At 42.8% G+C, this 17,408-nt stretch overlaps 1 protein-coding gene across 1 annotated transcript in view; it reads left to right on the top strand.

Annotated features, from left to right (window-relative positions):
• Positions 1-17,408, top strand: part of grid1b (glutamate receptor, ionotropic, delta 1b) — a gene marked incomplete at its 3' end in the record, with an annotated part of 396,484 nt that overhangs the window by 271,506 nt on the left and 107,570 nt on the right. The window lies entirely within an intron of this gene.

Genomic DNA, 17,408 nt, shown 5'->3' with positions numbered 1-17,408 from the left:
TTTGATCACATTCTGAACCTTTTCTTCTTTTTACTTCCTGCTCCTTATCGCCTGTTCCGAGGCCTCAGTTATTTGCTCAGCGTTGAAGATGAAGAGGCGTTGATACGGGGAGATAAAGAGATTTAAATGACTTATTTGTGCAGATGAGATAAAATAAATTAGTGGCATGTTCTCTTTTATTACATCCAACATGATAATAACTTGTGGAATGTGTTTGGATTCTGAGCCTGTGCATAAGAAGCGAGCAGAAAGCTGGAGTATAATCTGGATCTGGATCAGTTTCAGGCTTTCAGGGTCATTCGGACTGAAGAAAACTGTTTCGGTTTGATTTGTTCTGTCGCCGTCAGATGAGTGGCGTCTTAATTTAATGTTCAGTTTGTCTCTGATATAGTTTGATCTCGTTACATGACGAGTTAAGTTACGTTCCTTGTAATCGTCCCTCAATGTCTTTTCTTCACAATGTGCGTCCGACTGTATTATCATGGTCCACAGGTAAAGTTCTCTTTGGTTTGCTTCCTGATTGATTGGATCGTTTTAGTTACTGTAAGTAAAACACAACTCATCACTCTTCAGTTGATGTTGCGTCAGTTAGTCTCTATAATCTGGATGTTAGCTGAAGTTACTTCATATTTTCATACATACATTCACAATATGGTCAGATTTATTTTCGTGATTCTATGGTAGGAAGTTTTATTGTACAGTGATGCACATTTTTGTGTATCTACTGCCCTTGAACACACACATGCACACACGGATGATGTTTATCTTAGCGAGTCTGAACAAGACTTTTCTTTTGTTTAAAAAAAATTCAATAAAATAAAACTTAAAGGGCTGAAATTCTGAAACGTCATGAATTGTTGGATCTCACGGTCACAGCTACTTTGATTGAACAAAACTAATAAATAAAGACATACATTTGTCGCTAAAGTACAAAGAATAAGTGATGTGTGGCATTCTCCTGACATTTAGGAAAAACAAATGTTGAGTGACAGTTTCTGGTGACAGGCAGGTCAAGTGGAAGTTCTTTTGTCTCATTTTTTTAATCGTCAAAAGAATTAATGATGGAAAAATACTAATCTGTGTGTTACTGACCTGCAGCATTCAATCAAAGGATTGGAATCCTGCAATTATAGGATGAGAAAAATAGAAACTTTGTGTGTGTTGAAACTTCAGTGATCCTTTTGGGGAAATCTCTATCTTTAATATGTGCAATCCAAATATCGCCGTTGGCATGGCAACAGCAGAAACACTGGAAAACGATGTAGTTAGCATGCCAGGCCACGGGGTGGCGCTGCTGGGGTTTTTTTGTAACGAAACCCCACATACATACGTGCAGAGAACAATACACTATAAAAGTTAGAGAGTACGGGACGTTCGCATGGACGGATGAGGAATTGCACGCTATTAGAAGTGAACTAGAATAAGGACTGGGAGTCATGTTTGTTCCTCGTCATCTCTGAGGTTCTGGTGGAACTAAGGCCAGTCAAGTAGTTCTGGTTCTCTATTTACACTGGGTATCGGCTCCTCCAAACCTGCTGAGACTGGGGGGAGTACGCTTGGTGGTTTTGGAGCTCAGTTTGGCAAGAAGCCAGGTCAATGGGACTGTGATAAATGTGCTATGGAAAATGAGGGTTCCGTAAACAGTTGCTTTTCTTGTAAGATACTTAAAATGTCAGCTCATCCTGCTGCCACAGCACAATCTGCACCAGCCACAGATCCACCGGTATCACAGCCAGGAGTACATGATGCAATGCTTAAATTGAGGTATTTTAGAATTGAAAATATTTCAGTACAAAGTACAAATTGCTTAATTTCTGAGGACAATTATAGTGTGAAGCCTGTGAAGGGGGTAAGACGGGGTTTTAGGGCAAATACTGCAGTTATTCTAGTTTCTCAGGGCAAAGGAAAACCTTGTGATGATGAATTTGCAGTCGAAAACGAAGAGTCGCTCAAAACGAGCTCGTCCACAGAAATGAGATTTTGCCTAAATGGAGATCTTCTGTCGCTCCGGGTTTGTTGAGCTCCTCCACTCTCTTGACCTCTACACCCTGCAACGCTGAACCGCGCTGCCGTAGCTCGTTGTAAACCTTTTTTTTCATATTCACATCTGTGTTCTCCTGTCTGATGAAGAGCTCCGGTTCGGCGAGTCAGACGTTTGACGACGTCTCCTCCCAGTTCACAGTTTCCAGTTTGCGCTTTGATGAATGCGGCCCTCAGAAGAGAACGCGGCTAAATGTGGTTAGCATGAATAATGTAGGCGGCGGGCTTCGTTGGCGGAGCGCGGCCCTCCTCCTGAGGTGCGAGAGGGAATCGACTGACATCCTCTATCAACACGTGTGACAGCCAAACCAGCCGGGCCTTTGTATAATGAAAACGGAGGGAAATCTGCGGGAGATGAGCGTGCGTCGCTCTCAGCGCTGAGCCGCTCTCGTCCTGCACGCCTCGGATGAGGTTTGATGGCTCTGTGATGGCGCTCCGGAGCTTCTGATTGGCTTCATTTACATAGCGCCTTGGCGGGGGAGAGCGAGCGGAGCAGCGAGGGGCGTTCGGGAGACCCGCATTTGCATTTCCTGCGCCCCGTGCATCATCATCATATTCCGATCACGAGGAGGACCCCGGCAGTAAAATTATACACGGGGCTCGTTAGTGTGACACCTGTTGATGTGCGTGAGGCGTTCAGAGGCTGCAGGAAACCACAGGGACGAGCTGCGGCATAAATCACATAACACATCCCAAGATCAGCTGCTCGCTTTGATTCATGCTCGCTTCTTTCAAGACGAGTGAATTAATACGCCCCGACAGAGTCAGAGGAGCAGCATGAACTGATGAAGACACCTGGGTGAAGAGCGAAACATCGCCCAACACGCACAGTACGACCTAGTCCAGGTCACCTGATTCAATCTGCTGAGATACGACCCAGAGGGGATCATCTCTTTTTAATATGAATCATAGTGGAAGAATATGGACAGGAAGTGGCGGAGTGTGGTCACACAGTAGAAGAATATGGACAGGAAGTGGCAGAACATGGCCATGAATTAGCGATATGAAGGCAGGAAGCAAAGGAATATGGACAAGAACTGCAAAATATGAACAGGAAAAGGAGGAATATGACGCAGGAAGTTTAAGACTATGGACAGGAAGTGGCAGAACATGGTCGTGAATTAAAAGTATGTGGACGTGAAGTGGAAGAATGTTGCAAGAATAGGGACAGAAAGTGGAGTGGAATGATTTGGGCAGGAAGTTGAAGACTATGGACAGGAATTGAAGGGACACAGATAGAAAGGGAAGGTCTACACCTGGCAGTGGAGAAACAAACACGTCTGTTTCTCTGAATGTCCGAAGGTCGTGTAGGAACAGGTGGTGGAAGACAGCTGATAGGAGAAGAATATGGACGGCAAGTGGAATAACACAAAGAAAGTAGAGCGATACAGAGAGGAGGACGAGGAAGTAGAAAGGACAGGAAGTGTAAGAACACATACAGGAAGAAAAGCAAACCCGACATTGAAAAGAAAGACAGGCAGGGACAGTAGGAACATGGACAGGAAGTGAAAGATGATGGACCAGAAGTAATAGAGCATTGGCAGGAAGCAAAATAAAATCCATCCAGGAAGTGGAATAACAGACGGGAGATGAAAGAACATCAACAGGAAGTGAAAGAATCTGGACAGAAAGCAGAAGGATACGGACAGGAAGTGGAAGAGTCTGGACAGAAAGCAGAAGGATACGGACAGGAAGTGGGAGAATTTGAGCAGAAGTAAAGAAACACGTACAAGTGGTGGAAGAACAAGCAGCAGATTAACATCAACAGGTAGTGGAAGAGAAAGATATGGACAGGAAGAGAAAGGAAACAGAAAGGTATTGAAAGAATTACAGAGGAATGGATATTGCAGAACATGGACAAGAAGTGGAAGATTGCAGACAGGAAGTGGAAGAAGATTAACAGGAAGTGAAGTAACTAATGCTCAAAGTCAGGAGCTTCAACCCCTGTGTATATTTGGTGTGAAATAAGTCAAAGTGGATCAATAGAACAGGAAGTGATGAGGCAGAAGACTCGGGGAAAAACACCAGTTTGTGGCTCCGTAAACACAGAACGGCCCACGTCGTCATGCCAACAGTAATGGCATCACACTCACTCTTCCCCTGTTTGTGATGCAGTTTGTGTCCTGAAAGATAATGAAATACACGTTTGTGTCGATGTGCCTCCCTCCATCTTTGTCTCCTGGCTGTTAGTTACCAGACTGTAAAAGGTTAGAGCAGGTGTGTGTGTGTGTGTGTGTGTGTGTGTGTGTGTGTGTGTGTGTGTGTGTGTGTGTGTGTGTGTGTGTGTGTGTGTGTGTGTGTGTGTGTGTGTGTGTGTGTGTGTGTGTGTGTGTGTGTGTGTGTGTGCGTGTGTGTGTGTGTGTGCGTGTGTGTGTGTGCGTGTTATGGATATTCAATATAGAGCGAATCGGCACGGTGGGAAGACTTTGTGTTCGGAAAGCTAAATGTCACACCTGTCTGAGGCGATGTGGATGAAAAGGCTCAATTATCCTCCACACAAACACACATTTCCATCTCTCTTTTACCTCCTTCACTCATCCTCACCCCCCCCCCCCCCCCCCCCCCCTTTCCGCATCTCACTTTACATCTCCCCGTCTGCGCCCGCCGCTCGTCTCTCCAGGATGCGTGGGGATAATTAAAGCGCGCTGATAAACGTGTCGAGCCGTCAGGGAACGCCTCCCACCACACCGTACCACTGCTGCTGCTTCGTCTTCCTCCTCCTCCTCCTCCTCCTCCTCTCCTCTTTGCGTCGGACTTGGGCGCCACGGCTCAAGGAGTCGGCTTCATTAGCGCTCCGACGTGGCTCTATATGCTCGGACGGGTGCGTAACAGCGAGCGAGGCGCCGGCGAACACACATCAAGGCGTCGGCCACACTCCACAGGACGGCGGACGCGAGTCGGGCTTAAGCGGCTGAGTCCGATGTGGCGCTTTCAATTAGAGCAGCGAGGAGGGATTTCCTGGAGTCCCACCGACGGAAACATTCCGACTTAAATAAACTGCATGCGAGACAAATGGAAATGTACAGTTTTTTTCGAGCGAACTTCCAAATGTTGTTTTTTTTTTTTTCTTCAGACTTTGAATTTAGGAAACTGTAAGAAAACTTGACTGTGTGTAAAAGTTAAAGCTGTGGAAGTTTTCTCACCGATAACAGAATCTAAATATTAACTTCCTGCGTTCAGTTCTCCCAACTTGGGTGGAGTTGTTTCTGCCACTGCTAATCCACCCCTAAAAAATTTTAATATTCCAAAGCCATTGTAAAAAAAAAAAATACAAGAAACAAACAAACCAAAAAAGGTTTTTGGATGAAAATAAAGATTATCGTTGAAATTGTTTTGACGTTGGATAAGAAGTAATAAATATTTCATGGAAACACAAGAAATACATCCTGGTTTCTATGGAAAGGGAAGAGTTTCCAAACGTCTTGAGACAAACAGAATAAAAAAAAAGACGCGAGGAGACGAGAGGAGAATTAAATGTTATATTATATTGATGTATATCGATATTAGAATACAGTCTTCACACAGTAATTTATAGTAATCTTTGTACTTTATCCTGTGAATCTTCAGACGGTTCCTGTTCCCAGCCTGAACTCGACTGTTTTTTATTCTCAATGTGTTTGAACTCTGACTTTCAGAAGAGTCTCTGAAAAGTTGGTAAGTCTTCTCACATGCTTTTGACAGGTTTCTTACCTTTCGTTAACTTTCTAAAACGTTCGTTTCTGATTATTTATTCGACTGTTTATATTTTTTGGTTTGTTTGTTTTGTTTGCTTGTTATGTTTACCATCTGATTATAATCAGACGTCCTTTGAAGTGTCAACCCGTTGGATTCTCTGTGACTTCTGTCACTTTTAACTTGTGAAGATTTCACTTTGAACTGGGTTTGAACTGTATTTATTTTGCTGGCTGACTTCTCGTGTCTTTTTTTTTTGTTGTTTTTTTTTTTAAATGAATTTCTGATTTGTTTTTAGACTCTTTATTCAGACGTTGAACTGGGTTCTATGAATTCTTCTGTTATTGTTGTGTTTGTTATTGGTGTTATTGGCTAACTTTTCTTGAGTTCATCTTTCACCTTTTCTTGACTCGTTCTAGGCATTTTCTTGGACCTCTAGTTCTGACAATTTCTTTTCTCTTTGTTTTGGTTTCTGCCCGGATTCTGAGCTCTTTCAAATAGATTTTTCCAGCAATGTGTTTGCCGGGTTTCTGTTTCTTCTTGGTTTTGAACTCTATGCTCTTAGTTTGAAGCTGGTTTCAGAACTGAATATTTATCCTCATGGCCTGACCTCGTGAACAAAGATCATAAAGGTGGTGGTTCATGGCGGTCATGAACGTAGACGCGTCCTCTGGCCTGGGGAAAGTAGTTTTCCTGTGAAGTGCAGTGTTTGTATAACTGGCCCTACCCTTTACACGCAGGGCTCGTCTGGCATGACTTAGCAAGCTGGGGCGGTGGCAGGGAAATCCTTGGGTCGTAGGTGTTCCATCAGATTGTCCTTCTCCTGGCGTCTGGCTCAAAGTCCTTCCTTTCAGTCATGGGAGCAGTATTCATGCTGGGTTCTCAAGACGTGTCCATGGACTCAGGGTCTTGGTACATGAAGACTACCCTACACTCCTGGATCCAGCAATTCTCTTGTTTAGCACACCAGATTTAGGTTGTTTCAGGCCTTCAGGGGAAGTAAACCGCCAAACACTTTGTTCCTCTTTTCATTTCTCAATCACCTCGGAACCTTTTCCTGATTAAGTTGATCAAAAGTCTCGTTTTCAGTTTGGCCTTCAAACAACCATCTCGACTGACATTACCCGAGTTAAAAACCGATTCCTGGCTGGACTGCATATTGGTGTAGTGGTTACCACTCTTCAATTTCTGGTTCGATTCCAGATTTGGTGCCAAACTTACATGTTCTCCGTGTACCTGTTTAGGATTCTGGACTAGTTTCAGGTTCTTTCTTTTTGGTTCCTAACTAGGTTTTATATATTATTATTATTATTATTATTGTTGTTGTTGTTAGATTAAAATTTCTGATCAGGTTATTGTTTGTAGACTTATATAAAAGTCGACTCATCTCTAAATGAACTTGGTGTCTGTCCCCGTACGGTGTTGGGTCTTGTCTTGTCTTGACCTGAACTGGGTTCAGTCTTTGTACCGAACAATACATGGACGGTTCTTTTGCTTTTTTTTGGGCGACTCACTTCTGGCAGAATGCTCAATCTTCCTCCAGTTCAGCCCGATTCTCTTTCGGGATCATCCGGCTCGGCTACAGAAAGAACAGAGAGGAAGAATCAGAGAAATTATTTTCCATCCTCTGTTGTTCAGATGACCTGCAGAGCTCCGGGCCGCTTTCACCGCCTGAGGCTTGCAGGAGGCTGCTCCCGTCTTTAGTTCCAAACCTTCACATTTTTTCACTCTTCAACTGTCAGACTCTGACTTCAGTGACATGACAGATGTTTTCATGCTGTTTTCCTCCACATGCGAGTCGGTAAAAACCTGAAACTCGCTTTGAAGTTTAAAATTGGAGCCCTCTTCCTTCAATGTCGATATGTTTTTCTATCATTTACACGACAATTTGAGTCGCTCTCTGGTTACTCGTTTTTTTTTTTTTTTTAGATTTTGTCATTTGCTACTTTTCTGAAACAAAACAACTAAAACATCAAGGAAAGATCATGGTCTAAAAGTATCCTGTGCATCACCAGTAAACAAGTTTTAAGTTCTAGGCGCGCCGCACAGATCAGCTTTAAATGATAAACATTATTCGTGTTTCAGTCCAAATAAAGACGAACGGATGAGGATTCATTTCTGACACTAACTCATATCACCTACATTTCTTCCTTAAATCCATCATTTAGTCACAGTTGTGGATGTAAAGAAGTGTTCTGCTAACAAAACCAAAGTAGACAAAAGACTTAAGTTCTAGTTTAGTAAATCCTCAATTCTGAACTAACTCTTTTCTGCTGACAGCAGCATAAAAGATGTCACATCGTAATTAACATTAACAACATAAACATTAGCCTGCGTCAACGGTAGCCGTGATTAGCATTAGCCCGCTTAGCGCTGAGCTTGTCTCCCTCACAGTTGTCAACGTGTTCGTTGTTTATCTCACATGTTTTGTGGTCATTAGTTCCTAAATCTGTTTTCAAGATGCGCTAACATCCAGCTCGTAGACTTTCTTCCCCCAACTAACTGAATTCATGTCATTTAATTCCATGTTCTTCCACATGATAAGGATCATTGTCCTTTGCACATATTTAGATTATTCAAGCCGAAATTTCTTACTTTCCAAAGTCTTTTTCGTCCTATCAACTCGTAAGTAACTTTCAGAGGAAGTAACTAGTAATGGTAACTCGCGGTGAACTCCCCGTGAGGCTCTGAAAGTGAGGCCTTTTTATCATGTCTGGTTTTTAATTAGAGCTTTTGTCCTGAGAGTTGATGAATATTAGCAGCCTGTAGCCTTCCTCCTGTAATTAATCTGAAGCGGTGGAAGAGGAAGCCGCTCGCTGTGGGGAGGGGGAGGGGGAGGGGGGTCACTAATCAATATTTACAGGCAGAGTCACATGGAGGGGCTCTGCAGGGGGACAGTAGCTTCGCTCTGAGGAATCATGAACCAAAATATAAATCAAATAAAAAAAGTGACTATCTGTGACTTGTGGGAGAGAGAGAATAGAAAGAGAGCTCGGAGCCGGCAATAAGTCAAAGCGCCTCTGATTCCGTCTTCTGGAGCAACAATCAAAAGTCAAATAGCCCCAAAAGTTTCTCACACATCTTTCCTCCCTCCTCTAAACCGCAGAGTGGCCTTCAATTTCCTTTTTTTTTTTTTTTTCTCAAGCGGCTGCAATTTTGTGTCCCCTGCTGGCGGCTCAGAAATAATGTATGAGTGTGCCGAGATGCGGAGAGCGATACTTTGAATGGTGAGAGCTGTTTAAGCTCTTCCACTCTTCGTGAGTTTGGACTCCTGCGGAGTGGGGAGGTGTTTGAGGTCAGGAAAGGAAACAGCAGCCGGAGGCGAGGAGCTACCTGCTACCTCAGCTCTGATCACACAGCGACGTTTAGAGATTTACTCCGAGGCTCCTCGCAGGACGTTGTTGTTTGGCTGTTTCACTCACTTTTTCGGACAAGTGTGTGTCTAGGATTTGATTAGTTTGAGCATTTCTGTGCTTTGATTCGTTTGGTTTTCAGTTTCCGATTGGTCACCGACGCTTTTGTTGTTTTCAACAGAACCTGTTGAGTTTAAGCTGTTGGACTGGTTTTTGAGTCTTCTGGCACTTTTCCACGAGTAGCTACTCAACCCAACTCGGCTCGCCTCGCCTCGCCTCGCCTCGCCTCTACACCACTCGTTTCGCTCGTTTCCATTACAACAGTACCACCGCGGCGTGGGCGGAGTCATTGGAGCTTTTCCCCGTCTTGCCCAAGGAATCACCCCCGATAGAATCTGTATCTCCTGATGTGGAGCGAACATGGATTGGATATCAGCTCAAATAATAAATAAAATATTGTATGTTTTGATATATATATTTGTAATAATAACTCTTACATTATGCAGTCTGAGTCTGAGCTTTAATTGGTTTCAGACGGTTGTGATCTCATTTCTAACTCATTTATAGACATTAGACTTGTGCTGGCTTTATTCTTAAGAATTTAAACTTTAAAAAAAAAAAAAAAAACCTGAATTAGCAGTTTGCATTGATTTATATCTCTTTACTACTTGGTTCCAGATCCTTTTGGTTGGTTTTTGATTTATTTTTTAACTTTTTCAGAGCAGCTTTTGTTCCTGTTCTTCTCATTGTTGCTCTTTTTTTTTTTTTTTCTTACTAAAAAAATCATTTGAAGATCATTTCCAATTGGCGTTTAACCTGTCAAAGCGAAGTTCATTGAACTGGCTTTTCTTTCCCTCTCTGATTGATTTGACTGTTTTTCCTCTAGTTTCTGACTCATTTAGTTGGTTTTCTTTCTGGCACTTCATCCACAACCCAGAGACTTTTCTTGTCCTTTCATTGATTTTTCTTTTCCAGTTTTATAGACAGGTTTTGGTGGACTTGCTTTTAGTCCGAGCCCTTTTTTTTTTTTTGTCTTGATTTATCAGGTTTCTCACTGTTTCCTGGACTGCTGTAGAACGCTTTCACTTGGATTGTGGGTTTAGACTTTTGCGACTTTCTGTTTGGGATGTGTGTTATACGTATCAATATATATTTTTTTTTTTTTTTTCACATTTTACATCTATTTGAGCTCATTTTGTGCTTCGAATTCTTTTAATAATTTACATATCTTTTTTCTTATTTGCTGAAGAAGCAGTGTCTTTTTAAAAAGATGAGTTTCCTCGCCTCTGCCCACAGTTAACATCACAGTGGCTCTTTGAACATTTCAGCGCAAAGCAAGTAAAAAAAAAAAAAGTGTCTTTTTGCTCGCTCGCCTTTCTTTCTGCTGAAAATCGTCAAGTGGCCTTCAATTTCCATCTCAAAGGAAGCTGCAATTTCTCGCGGTCTGCCGAAAGGTCTGAATTGGGACTTTTGAGAAGAAAACACGCCGGCCGGATGCTCTGAATTGTTGGCTTGTTCCTCCCATTCGGCTGTCGTGACGAAGGCACGTTGGAGGTTTTCCAGGCTCTCCTGCAGAGTTTCTGTCAGGTGTGGTGAGAACGCCGCGGGGTGAACGGCGAAACGGTTAGCATGGCTTCACTCACGCTGAGAGCTGCAGAAGAGAAACGACGCTTCCCGCGAGCCGCGCGAGTCCGACGCTGCCGAGGACTGGTCTGAAACAGGAGTGCCTTCCATGATGTTCAGACTATTTATCATACCGAGGCATTAGAATAGACACACACACACACACACACACACACACACACACACACACACACACACACACTGTAAACTGTTTGAGGGCCATTTTGGAGCGAGCATTGCTGAAATGTTCACAACCACAACAAGAGCAATCAGAGATTTCTGTCGTCCGCCAAAGGTTGACCTCGAGTAAGAATTACAAAAAAAAAAAACTACGTTTTCCGAATCACCTCCAGAATTGAATGGAATCTCCCATGGCCTAATATCTATCTGTGGAGAAAATTTCGACAAAATCCAAGCAGTAGTTTTGAGATACTCTTGCAAACAGACATACAAAGAAACAATTATACGCCGATGACATATTTTTCTTCAACGTTTTGGTTTTTCTACGTCTGTGGATCTCATCCTGGGGCTCCCTTGAGCGGGTGCTAGAGATCACTGAGCAGCTTTATAGATTTTAAAATAAGAGCCACGTGTGTCAGAGAAAGACGGAACAAGGCCCCATTTTCAAGTAAAAATGGAAAACTTTCATTGCGTGTTGAACGTCTATATACACGACAGCGGTGCACGGAGCCACTGAAAGGTTGTGAAAACGCTGCTACTGCGCATTTGCACCACGGCCGTAGTAACTCGTTCTTCATGTGATGAATGGACAAGGAGATGGACAATCACAAACATGGAGGTCTCCAGAGTGTCATAACTCCCAGTCCATATTCTCCTGAGACTTGGTAGTTTTCTAATTGACAGTCACTGTAATAACAATCCAACTTACAGTCATCTGTCCATACGAATGTCTGTGTGGTGTACTCACCATTGTTTTATTCATCTCCGCATGCAAAACGCAAAAAACCTGAAACATTGTTGTGTAAATTGGCCTAAAAAGACGCGTTCAACAATCTCAAGCAAACATGACAAACCCCCCCCAGGGCTTTCTCATTTAAGGCTCCTCATTGTACATGTTGTTAGTCCCAGGTGTGTCATCAGTGTTTGTCCTCACTGTGATGTTTCAGCCAATCAGAGATCGTTTAATGGGTTTTCTCCTCCCTCCATATCGGTGATTATCAAACCCTGATTCAAACCCATTACATTCAAAAGGCCTGGTCTTGTGAGACTCATTTATCTTTAGGAAGTAGCATGCATGATTGAGAACTTTTTTTTTAATAATATTAACTGTAAAACATGCGAGTGTGATCCTTATAGAAGGCGAATTATTTCACATCAGGTCACAATGCCCTTTTTTTACTCTCTGAATTGAAATCCTCTTCTTTTACTTCTGCTTTTCTGCCGTCCAGCCGGCCAGAAATGAGTTTCTGTGGAAATCATTTGACAGAGAAAGTGCAGCGGATAGATAATCCATCACAATGAACAATAATTCCAGCTGTTTTTTTTTTTTTTTTATTCTAGCCATTAATACGGTAACAGGGTGCACGCTGTTCAAATCATCACCGTGTAGCTGTGGCTCAAAAATAATAATGTAACTGTGACAACAATGGGAGGGAAAAAAAGCGGGCATGAAATTAGCTGTGATGGATTAGCTACGTCAGGTAATTTGCTCGTGTCCGCACGTTAAATTTCACCCTGTACCGGGAGACGTTTAATGCGGCAGCCGGCCCAAAAAAAAGAGAAGATACAGCTGAATTAATAAGCAGAGTAAAAGTACAGTTTCTGAATGATAAACACGTATAAAATATATATTGTCACTGGAGCCAAGTCTGCCAGGTGACAATGTTTTATTTCTTTAACCCTCAAACAGCTCGAGACCTTTTCCGATGCTAGCTTCAATGGCTCAGGCCCCGCCCCGTTTCTATTTCAACCAATCACTGCATGGCAGCAACGTCTAATAGTGGAATTTCAATATTGACTCTTTTTTTTTTCACCCTTTCAACTTGTTATTACTAGCAGCTCGCTCACCAAACTGTTTTATTTTTAAATTGCTAAAGTGTCTTTTAGTCTGATTTAAAACTGCGACATCCATCCGAATACTTTCTCTGTCTGAGTCAGTGTTACCATTGTTGGTTTTAAAAGGTTTATGCTACGGTGCCCTTAGGGACAATGTTTTCTTTCGTTGCTTTTTGCCGTCCGGTCACACAACAGTGTCACATTTAACCAGATACAGTAACGCTGTGATCATGCTACTTTTCCATGCATGACAGGTTTTTCTTATTCTTATATTTAAATTAGTGTTGTGAGGTTTAGGGTGAAACAACACTGCAAAGGATTCAGAAGGAAAAAGATACAGTGGCAAAATAGAGCTGCAGGGTTAAAATCCACTTTCATTCAAAGTTTTTCATCCAAAACCCACAGAGTTAAAGATACATGAAGGGAGAATCACACCAACAACTTTGTTCTCTGTCCTTGTGAGCTGTGCTCAGCCTTGTGGCCTTCACTGGCGGCCATTTGCTCCCCCCCAACGTCACTTTGGTTGTTTTCCAATTCTTAGAACGCCAGTGCGTACTCGCATACGTCACGAGGAACTACTTGCAGGGCGTCCTCAGAAGCGCGGATCTCCTCCGCTATCTCTTGCCAAATGCATTATGGATCATTTGTCTTTCCAAGCCCACACAGGTCCGGTGTCAATGCATCCTCGTTAAAGTGGGCAGAGCGAGGATATATCTGGGTATTCCATGCGTACTCGGTGAGAAACGGCGTAAGAATTGAGTCAGTACTTGGTCTCCCACTGACGACGTTTCATAGGGGACACGAGAACACAAGTATGGACAAGTATGGGTATTGGAAAACGGCCTTTCTGTTCCTTCCTATAGTCTTGACTCCACCTCCAGATTCTCACTGGCCTATCAGTACAAACCACAGAGGATTTAAAACAGTTGAAAGAAGGTTTAGCACTCCTGACTGAAGCACCTCTCCTGCAGAACTGGATTTTTAAGAAACAACATATCACTTTTTGAGGTAAATTAAACAAATCATTAGGGAATATTCAATGTTGAGGCATTTTGTTATAAACGTGCCTGAAACACGAGCAAAATCCAAATCTTGTCTGGTCAGGAGCGGAAATCTGACGACGATTCCTAAAATGTTTGCAGTTAATTACACACAGATGGACACGTTGTAATGTGAGCGGAAACCAGACGAGACGAAGCATCGCGCAGTGTAAATGTTGGGAAGTCGCAGTCGGACTGCCCTTTCAATATTTGCTCTGCCTCTCACACACACACACACACGAACACACACACACACCAACGCAGACAGATTTATTCTCAAATCAGCTGAATCTTAATTAAATCTGTGGCCGGTGGTCAACCTGCCATCCCCAGCTCGCTCGCTGCACGGGGGAGGAAGGGGGGGGGGGGCACAGTCGGTGCCTCCTACAGTGTCTTCTGCAGTGCCTTGCTCAAAGTGGCCAAGCAGAAATTGAACTGTTGGCTGACGAGGAGCTCCATAAATTGCTTTCAGGTCCGTCTGCTCGTGTCGTTCCAGTGCTTGAACTCCAGAAAGCTGAGCTTTTTTTTTTTTTTTTCGCTGCTGCTGATTTCAGGAAAATAGAGAAGACAGACAGAAGAGGATGAGGATGAGGAAGAGGGAGGGGTGGAAATGTAGTGGAGAACCAGAGAGGGTGGACAGATGGAGACTGAACACTGTGGGTTTTTTTCTTGGATATTAATCCAGGTGATGATCGTAATATATACAAATCGTACTTTGTATTATGCAAATGATGATAAAATGACAACATGTTCAGTGTAATGATGCCCCGAGGGAGTAAAGCCACGACATATTTCAAGATAAACGCAACATATACCCAATAATAATCATATTAATGTTAATAATAAACTGAAACATGTTAAGAAGAAGAGTTTTCAAATAACTTTTACTCTTCCTGGTCTATTAATTCCATGGATCATGAATATCCATATTTATTGTTCTCTAAAGAAGTGTAATAAGATTATTACACTCATTGGCCTTCTAAAACAACATCATTATGTGGATATTATAACAAATGTATTGGGAGCTGAGAAAATCACTGAGCAGATACATTTTAAAGAGTGAAATTTCATTTTGGGAAGGAAAGCGCAAAGGACAAGTCAAACAGTACAAACTTTATTGAATTGAAGAATGGCAATGCTTCGAGTGAGACACTCGTTCTGCGTTTAGACACCAAAGCCATTGAGTCTTGTGAAGATCAGGATGCCTGAGAGGGTGAAAGCTTTTCTGGGGCAGGAATATCGTTTTGATGTTAAAAATATTGCATATGATGTCATCAAAGTCTTTAGGACTCTTAAGAGGTCAAAACGTCAAACATTGTTCAGACGACATGGACGTCTTCAAGCTGGGTAGAAATCTGAGTGTTTGCTGGTGGACCGGAGGGACAATATCACCGTCGGACACTTTAAATGTTGTTGAGATCAACAGAATTCAGGAAGATTTCACAAACATTTATAAATCTTACATTATTTTATACAGACGTTAGGAACAGTTTTAGGATGACAAACTGTATTGTATTGTATAAAGACACAACCGTGTGCTTGAAATGTTATTGAGGAGGTCCAAAAGGACTTTTCTTTTTTTTTTTTAATTGGGACACAACCTTTTTTTTAAGGTGGGGAAAGCAGAGAGAACAGCTGGCACAGAACTTATGAAGGTAGATACTATCATTTTTGAATTTTCAGATTGTACAAATGTCCTCATCATTAATCATAATGGACTATTCACCTGTCAGAGAGTGCGTGTCCTCCACACAGGCTGCTGTGTAGGCGTGGTTAATGATGAATATACTCCAGATCAATAGGAGTGTAGATGCTCAGTGGTTGTCGTGACCTCCGCATACAGACCAGCTCACCCTCTCCTCTCTGCTGAAGGTATTCATACGAACAGGCGGAGTAATTTATTGCCTTCGGCCGTTTCCACTACACTGACCTCAGTGTGTGTAGTCAGACTCTGTGGAGCCGCAATATGAGCAGAGACAATCAAAGTGCCTCCTGGACAATACAAAGGCTACGATCACATAATTCAGATCGGATGTCACTTTCATTTAAAGCTGCGATAAGCTAAATGTTCAGCCTCTGGAACATGTCAGAAATATCAGCTCTTTGCTGGTTTTCCTTCTGTTTAAAGGTCCCAGCAGCTGATTCTGATGTTTTCTGTGTGATAGAGTCAGAAGCGGCGAGAAGCCGCAGAGATGTTAATCATCCTCGGTGAGTTCAGCTCCAGAGATTCAACATCCGATCCAAAGTAAATAATTAAAGCTGCCGCCTCATTTGGGGTTAAAATGCCTGCAGCTAATTTGTTGCCGTCTGTCACTGTGATTCAAAATGTTCTGCTATTAAAAAGCTCACAGTCCCCTGGAAGCCTCATCCTAACATTTAATAATACATGCCAAGTATTAGACCTCTATATGTTGTTGTTTTAAAAGAAAATAAATAAATGCTGCATTTAATGAGTTGAATCCTGTTCAGGTCTGAGTGTTCAGAACGACTCATCGAACTGAATTCAAGCATTTTATTTTTTTATTGCGATATGTTTGACTTTGATTTGGGTTGTAGGAATTTAATATTAATTTAATAATCAATTTACTCAACTGCTCAGAAACTTTAGCATGCCATTGTTGTCGTGTCGACCGGTGACCTACTGAGCCAACTGAGAATTCAAGTTGGACGTATAGTTGGTGCTCATGCCAGAGTGTGATATATATATGTACATGGAAACAGGTGAAACAATACATCAAGGCTGAACAAGCAGTGAACCAGATGTTTAAATAAGGGTGTTTCAACATCAAACTGCTCACTGTGGTGATTCCGTTGCTCCTTCCTTTGCTTTTTCCCCCTCAGATTTACTCTGAGGGATGAAGATTGATGTTCGCCGTGTGATTTGCAGACACTTGTTGGGTTTGGTGATATATGCACATAGGAAAGCGTGCGAGGATAAATGAGGACTGGTGCTTGGTAACAAGCTGGGAAGTGAGCTGCCGAGCTCTGAATTTTCATGATGTAGTTACCGCGGTTGTTCCAGGACTGAGTGACTGACACATGAGTGCAGAGGCAGGAAATGTAACCGAGAAAAGAGAAACACTGGTGAGCTTGGAGAGCAGGAGAGGTGCAAAACTGTAGAAGATGAGAAAGAACAGCTGGAATAAAGAGGGAAAAAAGAGGAGTGTAGGAGTGGAGAGTGGCAGTCGGAGGCATTCAGGTCTCAGTACAAGCCGACTGTCAGTGCTAATAGACAGAGGAGGAGGAGGAGGAGGAGGAGGAGATGTTCGGGCCAAACAAGCTGTCACCAACCATAACAGAGCAGAACCGGGATGTCAGGCAGTTTGGAAGAGACGCTGCCACAGATCTGAACCGTCGTCTCCCATAGAGGTGACGGTCAAAGCGAAGATGGCGGCTCGACGCCACAGCCCGGCGTCACCGCGGTTATTCTCAAGGCAGATTGTGAGTAGATCCTCTGTTGAAGGGTAGGAACGATGGACACGTTGCCCCGAGGGAGGAGGCGTCTGCACGGTGAAGCTGACCAAACAACCCAGGGTTTACTCTATGAATCTGGCTGACCTGGAGCCATCGTGTCATCTTTGATCAGCCCAGTGTTTGGAGAATCCTGACATTAACATACACTATACATCTATAAGGAACAACGTTTTGTCACGCGCGCAATCTT

This window comes from Lipophrys pholis, assembly GCF_963383615.2.
Source record: "Lipophrys pholis genome assembly, chromosome: 1".
In the NCBI taxonomy this organism is placed as follows: Eukaryota; Metazoa; Chordata; class Actinopteri; order Blenniiformes; family Blenniidae; genus Lipophrys; species Lipophrys pholis.
Note: the sequence above shows the minus strand (reverse complement) of the source record. Positions and strands in the feature narration are given on the sequence as shown.